This window comes from Tursiops truncatus, chromosome 7 (assembly GCF_011762595.2).
Source record: "Tursiops truncatus isolate mTurTru1 chromosome 7, mTurTru1.mat.Y, whole genome shotgun sequence".
NCBI lineage: Eukaryota > Metazoa > Chordata > Mammalia > Artiodactyla > Delphinidae > Tursiops > Tursiops truncatus.
Genome location: NC_047040.1, coordinates 81,268,365 through 81,281,981, shown reverse-complemented (window position 1 = coordinate 81,281,981; position 13,617 = coordinate 81,268,365). Strand labels below are relative to the sequence as shown.

Genomic DNA, 13,617 nt, shown 5'->3' with positions numbered 1-13,617 from the left:
GATCTTATAGATTAGGAAAAAATGATAAGCAAATAGCCACGCTAATAAATATAGAGTTGCCACCCTTGATACATATTCTGAAGAAATGGTGTACAATGTTATAAGAACATGTAACGGGGCATTTGATCCATTCTGAGGGGTTAAGGAACGCTTCCAAGAGGTGGTGACACATTAGCTAAAATACGAAGGGTGAACAGGAATCAGTTATGTCAATGACTTTCAAGCAGGGGTGATTTTGCCTTCCAGGGGACGTTTGGCAATACCTTGAGACATTTTCGGTTGTCTCAGTTGGGGCAGGGGTGTTGCTGGCATCGAGTGGGTAGAGGCAAGGGTTGCTGCTAAATATCCTAGGATGCATTGGAAAGCCCCACAGCGAAGAATGATCAGGCCCAAATATCCATTGCACCAATGTTGAGAAAGCTGAACTAAATAAATTATTCCAGACAGAGGGAAGAATATGTGTGGAGACCTAGCTCACACCCCAGCCGGCACAGAGAAGCCATGCAATATTCAACTGAATTTCCAGTTTAAATTGGTTGGTATATCACCTTTAGTTTTCTTTTCTGTCATTACTCAGTTGGGTAAAATTCTGTTTTACAAGACTTCGGTAGAAATGAATATGACAAAATATTTCTCTCCAAAGTGTAACCGAAAGGTTGATTGAGGCAAGAGAGTGCCATAGAGTTGATGGATGTGAGAATTTTTTCTTTCACTCTAGTCTGCTTGAAGATAGAAAATGGCCTCTTCATCATGACTGGCAAGATGGCTCCCTCCAAGTGGACATCTGTGGTTGGGGTCCCCATATGGTGACCTGGGTCGGGCTGAAATGGAAATTAAGGTTGTTAGACACTGAAGAGAATAGGGGACAGGAAAACGGGCGAAAGGGAACTAGGATTTGTAGAGCACTTTCTAAAGTCAAGGTTTGTGGGTACATTATTCATTCATTTAACAACTATTTATTGGGCTCAACTGTGCTGGATACCCAGGCTTGGAAAAATAAAAGGCTCAGGATCCAGTGTGGCAACAGGTGAGCAAACAAATAGTGATAATGAAATACGAATAGTGCCCCAATAGAGTTAATTTTGCACGAAGTGCCGAGAGAAAGCCTGAATCCATGATGTCCCGGGTGGGGATGGGGAAGGTGGGTGGGCATCCCCGTCAGGGTGTCTTCACCGAGGAGGGATTGATAGATACGAGACTTGAAGGTGCACTCTGAGGATACTGAGTGGAAACTCCAGGGGATAGCACATGGAAAAGCCAACTGTGGAAGAGCACAGCAGGCTTGGAGTGCAGTGGGTGTGGGGTGTGGCTGAAAGGGCATGCCACCGGGGCGGGGTGGTGAGGGGTGGTGTGGAATGGGGAGAAGTGGCAGAGGGGGAAGTCATGGAGGGCTGTAGGCAGTGCCGAGGAAGCAAAGGAAGGGTGCAAACAGCTGTACCTGTTCAGAACGACCATTCTGGCACCGTTGTGGAGACTGGACGGGAAGAAGGTAAGACTGGTCAGGAGCATCTAGTTAGGAGACCAGTGGAGTTAGGAGACCAGTAGGAGTCCAGGCAAAAGTATCTGATTACAGAGAAATGGTGCTGCATTTGGGAGCAGTTAGTGGGTGGGCAGCAGGAAAGAGGAATTCACTTTACCTTTATTCTGAATGGTTTTAATTTTGCAAATAATCCATTGTTAATGACAATTGAAAAGTTAAGTATAAAATAAAAACCAGCACAAATTTCAAAACGATGACAGTTTAACTCCTACTGCAGGTCCTCTGAGACATTGTTGCTGATGAATATACTCACCCTTAATGAATTTAAATTGTTTTCATCTATGTGAAGCAGGAACTACCTTCAATGTGAGGTGAGCAGTGCGTTCCAAACCTCAGACCAGGACTGAGTCTGATTCTTCAGGAATCAGTGGAGCTGGGAGGAATGTCCTAGTGTGGGCTTGAGAAGGGGAGTTGTGAAAACAAGAAATTTGGAACGGTGGCCCCAACATCCAGGCCAGAGGACAAACCTGTCAATCTATAGAAGAGGAAAACAGAGAAACCTGGAACGTTGTGCTTAAAATTTTGAAACTGTAGCAAGTTAATTTAACAAAGTGAGTTACAGGTTTGTACCCTATACCAGTTACCAAATGTGTATACAGCTGGTATACCAGATTACATCACATTGTGTAGAAGAGGTAACTGGACTTTCCCTGGGTAGCAATGGGAACTCTTGGTGAAGGACCTCTGGGTCTGATGCAGGTGGCTTGTGCAAATCCCTCAGTCTGATGTTCAAAGCCTTCCATCATTGGGCCCCAACCCACCAATAAAAACTTCTTACGCTTGTATAGCTTTTTGTGGTTTGTATAGTATTTTCACATACTTTACTATATTTTATATTCACAATAACCCTTTGGAGTTGGCAGGTAGTATTTTGCCATCTGCAGCAACAAAAACTGAGAATGAGAGAAACTGAGTACTTTGAACAAATAGTCATTAAAAGGCAGGACCAGGGGCTTCCCTGGTGGTGCAGTGGTTGAGAGTCCGCCTGCCGATGCAGGGGACACAGGTTCGTGCCCCGGTCCGGGAAGATCCCACATGCCGCGAAGCGGCTGGGCCCGTGAGCCATGGCCGCTGAGCCTGCGCATCCAGAGCCTGTGCTCCACAATGGGAGAGGCCACAACAGTGAGAGGCCCGCGTAACGCAAAAAAAAAAAAAAAAAAAAAAAAAAAGCAGGACCAGTACTGGAATTGTTGTGGACTGTTTCTTAGATCTTTCCACTCACCATGCTTCATCCTTCAGGTTCCTGATCCTGGAAGGCATCCTCTCCTTTCCTCCTTTGTGTCTTTGTTCACACATTTCTTTCTGCCAAGAATGAACTTCTTGCCCCATTTCTACCTGTTCATATATTTTTCAAGGATCAGAGAATATTTCCCCCTAAATCTTTCTCTGACGTACTCCCAAGCCTATCAGCCAGAAGTAATCTCTCCATAGTTTCTCTCCCCATAGCATTTTTGTGTGGGCTTCTTAAGATGCCTATCACTTTCTATGTTGCATCATAGTTAAATGTGTATATGTCTTGTCTCCTCTACCAGGCAATAGGCACTAAAGGCATGTACTTTCTCATCTTTGAATCATTATAGCACTTAGTAGAAAGCATTAGTAACTTGGTAGAAAGTGGATAGTGTAGCAGGCATTACTGGCTGTTTGAATGAATGATGTGAAAAAGGTGAAAGTCCCAAGGACATGGTCTTTGGAAAAGAAACTGTTTCTACAACTTTCCTCTCTCCCCAACATCCCCTCTTATTCCAGGGTTGCAAGCAGAAACACACTCTAGAAAAGTTCAAAGATTCCCAAGCAGTGTACCTTCTGTTTAATTTTAATGAAAGAGTCCCCTAATTTCTTACACAAAGTCAATGAGGGAAGAACATCAAACTTGAGTCAACATATATGGAAAACCAGTATTATGTTTGGGAGTCTTGGACCTTTAACTTAAATCATGTCTGATTAAGAACAAGGATCCTAGGGCCATGATGGGAAACGTCTTTGACTGAATATCCCAGGGTTCCTTTCCACTGCTTCCTTGTTTCACTTCCCTCAGAATGCAGAAGGAAGGCCGAGGGATGTCTATCTCATAGTTTGGAAAAGAGTCTTGTTGACAATAGATTCCTGGATCTGATATCTGGAAAAAGAAAATGTATATAGTGCAATGGGGCATGGAAATTGGGATTAGGTCCACAAGACACCAGGAAATTTATCTCAAACTCACAGCTTGGTTTTCTTGTCTATGATTTTTTTATTTTTTAAACCATGCCACACAGCTTGTGGGATCTTAGTTCCCTGACCAGGCGCACAGCAGTGAAAGTGCTGAGTCCTAACCACTGGACAACCAGGGAATTCCCATCTTGTCTATGATTTTTAATGAGTGGTCCAGAAATTCATTCTGTGCTTTTTCCATTGATTACATATACTAAATATTTTTAAATGTTCAAACAAAAACAATATAGAACTCAACTCACAAACTTTTGGTCCTGCCTATTAATGGCTATTTGGTCAAAGTACTCAGTTTCTCTCATTCTCAGTTTTTGTTATTGTAGATGGCAAAATACCTACCTGCCAATTTGACAGGGTTACTGTGAATATAAAATATAGTAAAGTATGTGAAAATGCTACATAAACCACTAAATGCCACACAATCAAGTTACTTATTTTTAATCAAATAACCTGATTTAAAAATGGGCAAAGAACTTGAATAGACATTTCTCCAAAGAAGATATACAAATGGCCCAAAAGCATGTGAAAGATGCTCAACGTCACTAATCATTAAGGAAATGCAAATCAAAACCACAATGAGGTATCCTCTCACACCAGTCAGGATGGCTATTATTTAAAAAAAAAAAAAAGAAGAAGAAAATAAAAAGGGTTAGTAAGGATAGGGAGAAATTAAAACCCTTGTGTACTGTTGGTAGGAATGTAAAATGGTATAGCCCCTATGGAAAACAGTACAGAGTTTCCTCAAAAAATTAAAAATAGAATTACTATATGATCTAGCAATTCCACTTCTGAGTATGTACTCAAAAGAATCGAAAGCAGGGTCTCAAAGAGATATTTACACACCCATGTTCATAGCAGCATTATTCACAATAGCCAAGATGTAGGAGTGACCCAAGTGCTTATTGATGGATGAATGGATAAACAAAATGTGGTACGCACATATAATGGAATATTAGTCAGCGTTAAATTTAAAAGAGGAGATTCTGACACATGCTACAACATGGATGAACCTTGAGGACATTATGCTAAGTGAAATAAATCAGTCACAAAAAGACAAATACTGTATGATTCCACTTATATGAGGTACCTAGAGTAGTCAAGTTCATAGAAACAGAAAGTAGAATGCTGGCTGCCAGAGACTGGGGGGAGGGGAAACGGGAGTTGTTAGTTAATGGGCATAGAGTTTCAGTTTTGTAAGATAAAAAGTTCTGGAGACTGGTTGCACAACAATGTGAATATACTTAGTGATACTGAACTGTACAGTTAAAAATTAATTTTAGGGCTTCCCTGGTGGCGCAGTGGTTGAGAGTCCGCCTGCCGATGCAGGGGGCACGGCTTCGTGCCCCGGGTCCGCGGGGCAGCTGGGCCCGTGAGCCGTAGCCGCTGAGCCTGCGCGTCCGGAGCCTGTGCTCTGCAACGGGAGAGGCCCCAACAGTGAGAGGCCGTGTACAGCCAAAAAAAATAATAATTTTAATTTAATTTTAAACTGCAACTAAAGTAAGTTTAATTTTTAAAAATTAAAAATCAAAACAAAAAATATAGAACTGTATGAAATCCAAGGAAATTTCAGGCTGTTGTTAATTTTCCTGATTGACTTCTCTGTCTGGGAAGATGGTAAAAGTTGGATGCTAATATTCTTATTAATTTTGTTAATTGAGTAGAAGTAGGTAATACTTGCTTTACAGATCCTGTATAGTTCTCTACTCAATAGCGCTTAATTCATGACCAACACTAGGTATAGGATAGAAAAGGAAAGGTATGTTTATGTCCTGTGGGTGGGGGTGGGGTGGGAGGAAACACTGTATACCTTATGAATTGCAGTAAAATGCAAGGTGAGCTGTGCAAAGAACATGGGTCAATAATATGGACTTTTAAAGATGGACTTTTATGAGATTAAATGTAGGCAAAGGCCATGTCTTCCTTCCTTGACACTCCATGATCAGCTCTCAGATTAGGCACAGAAGATATTCAGTGGTCAGGTACTAAATGAATTCAAAGTGCCTCGTACAGTGCCTGGTAAATGACACAGTGCCTGATAAATGACATTGTTCCATAAGTGTTAGTTCTGTCCTTCCCCTTCCTCCCTCCCTGCAGCTCCCGTACCCTTCTTCCCTCCTTCTGTGCAATATCACCATAAAGGCTGATACTTTGTGTCCAAGGAGAAAGATTTCTGTCCTAAGAACTCATATGCCTTATTTCTATATCCTATTCTCATCTTGTTTATAAGTGTTCAGAAAAGATGTTTAAATATTTTTTCCCCACGCTACTCAGGGGGATCCTAAATATGAGTTGTGATAATAATAAAGCCAATGTTTAATCCACTCAAACTGTTTAATTTTAAAAAGGCATTCTTGTAATTTCCTTAAATGATAATCATGATAAAAATAATATATCCTTAATAATCAGGACATTTAAGAAGCTAGTAGTTCAATTCAAAACATTAACCTCTTTTTAAGTTTATATTTTACCATTCAGACTCCCTTTGATTATGAGCTAACAAATACAGTAGGAAACGGGCAGCCATTTAATTCTGACTCTAGACAAGATACTGCTAGTTTAAATTTTTTTAAGGACAAAAAAAATCACTTATTCTGGATGCTAAAAACTTTATTATAATTTATGCCTTATTTATCTTGAAGCATTATAGGAGAGGAATATGACTTCTTTTTATTCTATATAATTTTAGAACTAAAATGAGCATTGCAGATAACCCCCTTAATTTACAGTGAAGACAATGAGACTGGAGAGGTTGCAGGACTTCTCCAGGTTCACAGCGTAGCTAATGCCAGGGCCAGATGGGGATACAGACCTCCTGACTCCTAAATTAGGGTTCTTCAAATTATATTACTTCACTGTGTTCAATGAAACAGTCCAGGGGAGAAGCAAAGAAACCAGATGACCGGGACTTCCCTGGTGGTCCAGTGGTTAAGACTCCATGCTCCCAATGCAGGGGGCCCAGGCTCCATCCCTGGTCAGAGAACTAGAGCCCGCATGCTGCAACTAAGAGCCCGCATGCGGCAACTATGACCTGGAGCAGCCAAATAAATAAATATTAAAACAAAAAAAACAACAGATGACCAGTAAACAGATGAAGAATCGGGGTAGAAAGCAGAGGAACGGGATGACCATGAATACTGGATCCTCCTTATTTACAAACACCATTAGTGGGAACTTAAGACGATAGTTGTTCCAATCCTGGGTTTGCTGTAAGTACTTTAAATGCAGCATTTTTTAGTTGGTGGAAACAAACTTGGACGATTGCAGGCTCAGTCCAAGATCTCTGCCTGTCTTCTCTTGACTCCTGGTGACCTCCCTCTATTAACCATGACTGTTGAAACTTAGGTGGCATGATCTGTGTGCTACAATTAAAGGGGCACAGGGACTACAGTGACACCTCACACTGTTTTGGAACATGACTTGAGGCTTATGAAATTGACAGGATTTTCTTTCTTCTCTTTTCCTTGTGGCCCTTCACCCAATCTCCCCATTCCTGCCCATACCTAGGGAAAAAACAAAAAATTACGGGAGGAAGATAGAGCCAAGGGAAAAAAGATGAGAGAATGGGAGAGGAGACAGAGGGAAAGCAAGAGGAAGATGAAAATTAGAGAAAAGAAAAGAGGAAGGAGAAAAGAAAACCAATGGGATGAAGCCGTATAAAATACTCTGATGCAGAATCACCTGGTGTATCTGTTAAATGTACATTTCTGGGCCACATTCCAGAGCAGCCAAATTGGAATCTATGGGAGTAACATCATTTAAAAGTAAATGAAAAGCTCTTTGATAAAATAATGACTCTCCTTTTTGTTAATTTGATTTCAAATTTTATTTGGATTTCAAATTTGCAAATCCATTTGTTTCTTTAAAGCTGGCAAAAAAAGTATTCCATTTATTTGCTTAAAAAGCTTTTCTTTTTTATTCTACAGAACTGCTGATAACGTTACTTTACACAAAGAAGTTGGCGTATTTTCACACACATCAAAGCAGCTCAGAGACACAGCACCTTCCATCAAAAGGATGTGCTCTAATGAGAGTAACAGGATAATGTCAAAGCCATCCTCTTCTGCCAGGGGCACTGGAGGTGTGGGTGCAGGAAAATCCACACTCCACGGAAGGCAGTGAGCTCCTTGTCTTTTCTTTTGGGGCCATTTGTTGCAGCGTTTTCTAAATTACAGGTCTTTTGTTCATCATTAGGCTTTTGCTTATTTGCACTTGGCTAAAGTCAGAATATTGCCTGCCATGTTAGCAGTCCATTGGAAGGTCCTATCACATGTTGTCTGCAGGATCAAATCTGTTTCCACTGTGTCCACGGTCAAATTTTTGTAGGGCAGAACCTGCTGTGCTAAACGACCTTGTGCAGGGTGTCTACACCTGAGTGCACGTGTGGAGTTGGGTATTTTATGACACGTCCCCATCAAGGTGTTCCTGCAGGGATGGTGGTTGCAGTCCAGAAGCATGCAAGTTGCCTGGTATATGAGTCACGGCCATGTTAGGAATACATATTTAAAGGACCTGCTGTGTCGTGATCATGTTGTGTCATCACATCGAACGGTGCCTACTGGGTAAGTGATCGTGTTGTGTATCCGTATCTAGCCGGGCCTGCTGTGATAGTGATCACGTTGTGTATAATTGCACAGCCGCCCTGGGAATTTATTGCTATAGATCAAGCAACAGGGCAGAGGAGAAGTCAATAATTGTGCCTGCTCCGGGCTGGTAGCTGTACTATTGAGAGCAAGCACAACTTCTAGGGTGGGAAAGGAATCTTCGGTGTGCAGGTAGAAACGAAGTTGACATTCTCTATTCTAAGTATTTTGGGGGCTATTCCCGCTCTTCTTACTATTTCATATAATGGCAAATTATTTCTAATTAGAATAAGGTGACTCTAAAAGTGATGAATTCTGTACAGACTGCAGGCTATATTAAAAGTAACAAAGTCAAGCTTGAATATTCTCCATCTTATTCGAATAAAATGCCTTCAGAGCTGCTCATAAATTTGTAAAAATAATGAAGAAGGAATATCTTGTCAGAGAACACAGTGCCGAGAAGGATGTTATTGTTCTTTTTGGCTAAACTCTCATCTGAAGAATTTTCTCATTGCTCAGGAGTCAGGAAAGGTGGGTAGAATTAAGGTTATCTGTCTTATGTTCCAATAGTTTCCTCTTAATTAAGTTATACCAATGGATCATAAAGAGGAGAGAAGGTGAGTAAGCAATGGGACTGGCTTAAAAGCACATAGTGAGCAGTATACGTACCCCCAAATCAGTGTGATCCTGCAACGTGGAGACTTGGACAAGTTTACTGCATTTATGGAACTCTTCTTTTGGAAAAAGGCCTTCAGAGACAGTTTACAAATCATGCAAGCAAACCATTATCATTACCTCCTTCCTCTGTGACCAAAACAAAAACAAACTACTCTAATGGCTTGCTCACTTTTAGTCACCAGGTTTGACTCTGAGGAATATCTGGCTCTTTACAAAGCCAAGGCAGGGCATACATTAGGGTGGATGTGTTCCAAACAGATTTGTTGAAAACAATCAGACAAACTTTATTTTCAAACATCATTTGCAAATGCTTCTGGAAGTCCTCCCAGTATGTTGGAACCCCTGCTGATCTCCTTTATAATCTCACTTGTGAAGGTGGTAGCATTCATTTTCCAGGGGGACATAAACTCAGCCACAAGCGAGCTCCTGATTGTGATATGAGATTTTTCATGGGTAAGTAGCCTATCTCTGTCTGAATTTGAACAGGAAATAGCTGTGTTGCTGTTTAGACAGACACTTGAACTTTTAAAAATTAGCTTGAGAATTTCCTAAAATAAGAAGCAAATGGAAGCAGGGAAAAGAAGGAGGGAAGGAGGGTAAGAAAAAAGAAGGAAGGAAAGGCAGATCCCTCCCCTCAAATCTGGGTCTTAAGGCCACGTGATAAATAGTTATTGAAGAGAACTTTCGGAAAATGAAAAATAAACTGAACTTTTCAGAGGGTTTGATTAAGTATGTAGCTATAAATATGTCCATCCTTAATAAATATAAGATCTTCTCACTTTGAAGGATCTAATGTTATGTCTTTGGCATGGCCCTATGGCTGTGATGATTTGAATAATAGTTCTACATGCCTGGGACCCAAACAGGGCCAGGGAATGAGGTGTTTGGGGGGGGGGGGCGGTGGGAGGAATGTTCTGTTTAGTTTAGTTTTAAGTTAAAGAGTTTAAAGTAAAACATAAGCCAGAGTAGAAATGCAGGGTTTCATCTTATATATGCTACAGTTCTAACTGTATCTAATTTTAACCACCTCAAGCCATGGAAATAAAAAGGCAGAGGGCAGAGAAAAGCAATAGTAGTTTTAATGTTGATTGGGCCTCTACTATTTGCCAGGCACTGTGTTAGCCGATTTGTACCACGTTGTCTCATTTAGCTCTCGTGAGGAGCCTATGAGATAGGCACAGTAGATCCATTTCACAAGTAAACTCACAGAGGTTAAGCAATATAACAAGGGTTGTAGAATACATGGAGACAAGCTTGGTCTCTCTCCCAAGCCCAAGTGCTCCCTTATCTGACTTTAATTTTTTAGAAGGAGTTTTTAAATTCATCTATCTAGAATTACTATTATTATTATTTACTCAGTACAGAGGGGTTTATGAAGTGAGAAGTAAGAATTTTTCTCTACCACCACCCCTTTCCCTGCAATCTCATTTTCCTCACTAGGGGGAATATTTCGGTAGAATAGTCCAGGCTCGTCTCTGCCTAAAATAGGTTTCAAATGTTGTTTTCTTTGGTTAAGGACTCAGGCACATTTTAAACAGCTGGAGCTATTGCATATATGGGTTGAAACAAACTATTCAGGCCATTTCATCCCCATGAAATAGAGAAGTAGTAGGAGAAAGGACCAAGAAGGTGAGTAGAGTCTTCAAGCAGCAAACTCTGGACCAAGCTATAGCTGCCCCCAAACTTAATGGAGGGCATCCATGTGGTGGGGGAAATTGGCCTTCAAACTGATGTCCATTTCCACAGTCCCTTTGTCCATGGAGTCCCGTTAAGTTATCCTAAAGTGCCAGGGTCATCTGTAGGCACGGGCCTGTGTACCAGCCCTAGAGGGGAATAACCACTGCTGCGAAGGACTGCGGGAGCGGGTAAGTGTGGAAGATGGGGAACTTGGTGCAAAAGCATCTACACACAAAGCTAGAGAACAGAGCTGGCAAACAACAGCTATTGCCACCAGCTAGAGGGCAACCATCGTGTGGATGCAGCGTGCAGGACCCCACCTCCCCATGCCATCTAACCTGAGAGAGCAATGCACGTCTTGTTTATGCAAAGGCAAAATTACTTCTAGGCTCAGCTAGTGGGTGCACCCTTAGCTCACTGCAACAGCAGGAGGGACAGCTCTCTGTTCAGGCACTGGTCCTTGTTAATCTCCTTTCTTTCCAGAAAAGGACGGTCTCTGTCCTCCACAGCAGAGTCATTTAAGGCTGCCTTTAATGGGCGCTTAGAAGAGCCACACTTCAGGCAGTTGCAATGGAGCCACAATTTTGAGCTCTCAGTCACAGAGTTTATCAGGACACAGCTGAGAGAAAAACACTATTCAGGGAGAATTGCTTGGAGGCTGAAGAGTCCATTCACGGCTCCAGAATCTGCATGGGGTGTGGCTCTTGGCCTCAGACATCCAGGTCCATTTTAACCCTTGCAGGATTGTTTATGCTGGATTGCATATGATGCTGTCAGTTTATATAGAAAGTTACTATAAGAAATCGCCAGAGGATGCTCCCTTTTGTGTCTATTATAAGGATACCGCTAAGGTGTCTTTCATACCACCTAGTTGCTCTGTTTACTCTTGGATATTCTGATTAGGACCAGGAATAATTGTAAATCTTCTGAGCAATCATTTTATCTAATGGACATTGTGATCTGTGAAGCTGACAAGGTTTCCTAGTTTCACACAGCTATGAAACGCCACATTACTAGGAAACTTACAGCCCAAATGTTATCCTAGCATTTTAGCTACTCTGAAATCCCTTCTGAAAAAAAGGTGAGGGGTGTAGGTGAGCCAGTAAATATCTAGGTAACTAGTGTATTTTATTTCAGTGGTTTCTGTTTCTTTCTCTGCCAAGGTCACCATTAGCAGCTGATGAAAGACAAGCAAACCTGTTTTCTAATTTGGAGACAAAGTTGTTTTCCTTTCTGCCTCCTAACAAGTCACTCTGGAGTTCAGAGGTCTCTCAATATGCTGATATCAGGCCCTTTTCTTAAGAAACAGGCCATTTTGTTCTTGGGAACACAAAGATAAGGTCAACAAGGTGTGTGGCTATTACTAAATCAATTACCAATTTTCTTTAATTCAGGATTCCAACTGCATATTCCATTCACAAATCTGTGTTTATAAACATTAGTCTTTTTTTTCCCAAAGAAGATGTTGGGGGTAGGAGTTTATTAATTAATTTATTTAGTTTTGCTGTGTTGGGTCTTCGTTTCTGTGCGAGGGCTTTCTCTAGTTGTGGCAAGCGGGGGCCACTCTTCATCACGGCGCGCGGGCCTCTCACTATCGCGGCCTCTCTCGTTGCGGAGCACAGGCTCCAGACGCGCAGGCTCAGTAGCTGTGGCTCACGGGCCCAGTTGCTCCGCGACATGTGGGATCCTCCCAGACCAGGGCTTGAACCCATGTCCCCTGCATTAGCAGGCAGATTCTCAACCACTGCGCCACCAGGGAAGCCCAACATTAGTCTATTGGTGGCGGGAGAGAGAAAAAAATAGGTAAAGGAAGCCACATTTAGAATAGCAACCCAAGGTTCCTAACAATGGACTCCTCTCATCTAATACTTTGGACCCCAGAGAGCTCGATGCTCTGAGCCTGGTTTACTCGTCTGAGATGCACCATCACGTCAGTGAAACTGAACTGCCCTCACAAGGAGAGAGAAACCACCTTCCAAGTTACTTTTCAGAGATGCTTGAGGAGAAAAGGATGCGCTGGTGGAGGGGGCCAGGGAAGGCAACTGAGAAGAATGGATGTTACGGGAGACCTAAGCCAACAGGAGATGTGCAACTGCAGCCCCAAAGCCCCAGATTCTCCACTCCAACTCTCTACTGAAAATAACATGAAAGGTCCAGCCAGTTCCATGAATGTAACATGGCTTCAGCTGAATGGCAGCTGTGCTGAATTTAAAGTGTGGAATTTCCCAAGGGCAAGGTAGGTGGATTGGGAAGGAGCTACCTCCTGTGGACTTGCTCCAACAATTATTTCTCTGTTTCAAACTCAGCACTTTATTAAAATAAGTAGGATCATAATCATCACCTCCATGGAACCTAGTGCCTCTCAGAAATCCAGAGCCCTGAAGTTAAATCGACATAGCTTACTTGCTGTTTGGACACAGATAACTGTCCTCGTCAGATTCATTAGCTCTGTTACAAGAGCTTTACTGATTTCTGGTATCTCTATCCAGAAGCTTGAGTGAGCAGCGTCAATCTATTCCATGTGTGGGGTATTGGGTGTGTTTTCCGGTCAGGATGGGGCAACAAATGAGACAGGCTGTCGGCGTGATTCAAAATTGAGTGTTGTGCACCCTCTGGAGCTATGTGTTTCCAAATCTGTTTCCTCCAATTACATGTGTCTCATTTTTCCTTGGTTAATAAAATACAAAGCTTATGGGCTGATTATTTTTGAGTCTGTCTGGACCCTTTGTGGAACTTGGGAAGTAAATCGTCAACTTATACACAAGGTGGCACCCTGTGATTCCAGCCAGGTCTGAGAGGAGCGTTGCTGCTAAGAGACAGAAGCACAGCCGCCAATTTTTATTTAGCATCTGGTTTTCCCACTGTGGGGAATATAAAGGTGGAAGTAGATGTTTGGCATATCACCTCTGAGCATAGCCTCTGTCCCCATGT

General features: G+C 42.1%; 1 long non-coding RNA gene across 1 annotated transcript in view; it reads left to right on the top strand.

Moving 5' to 3' along the window:
* Positions 1-13,377, top strand: part of LOC141279198 (uncharacterized) — a 100,646-nt gene extending 87,269 nt beyond the window's left edge. The window contains exon 7 of the long non-coding RNA XR_012333125.1: positions 7,675-13,377. This is a non-coding gene — a long non-coding RNA (uncharacterized lncRNA). The remainder of the gene's footprint in view (positions 1-7,674) is intronic.
* The last annotated feature ends 240 nt before the right edge of the window (positions 13,378-13,617 follow it).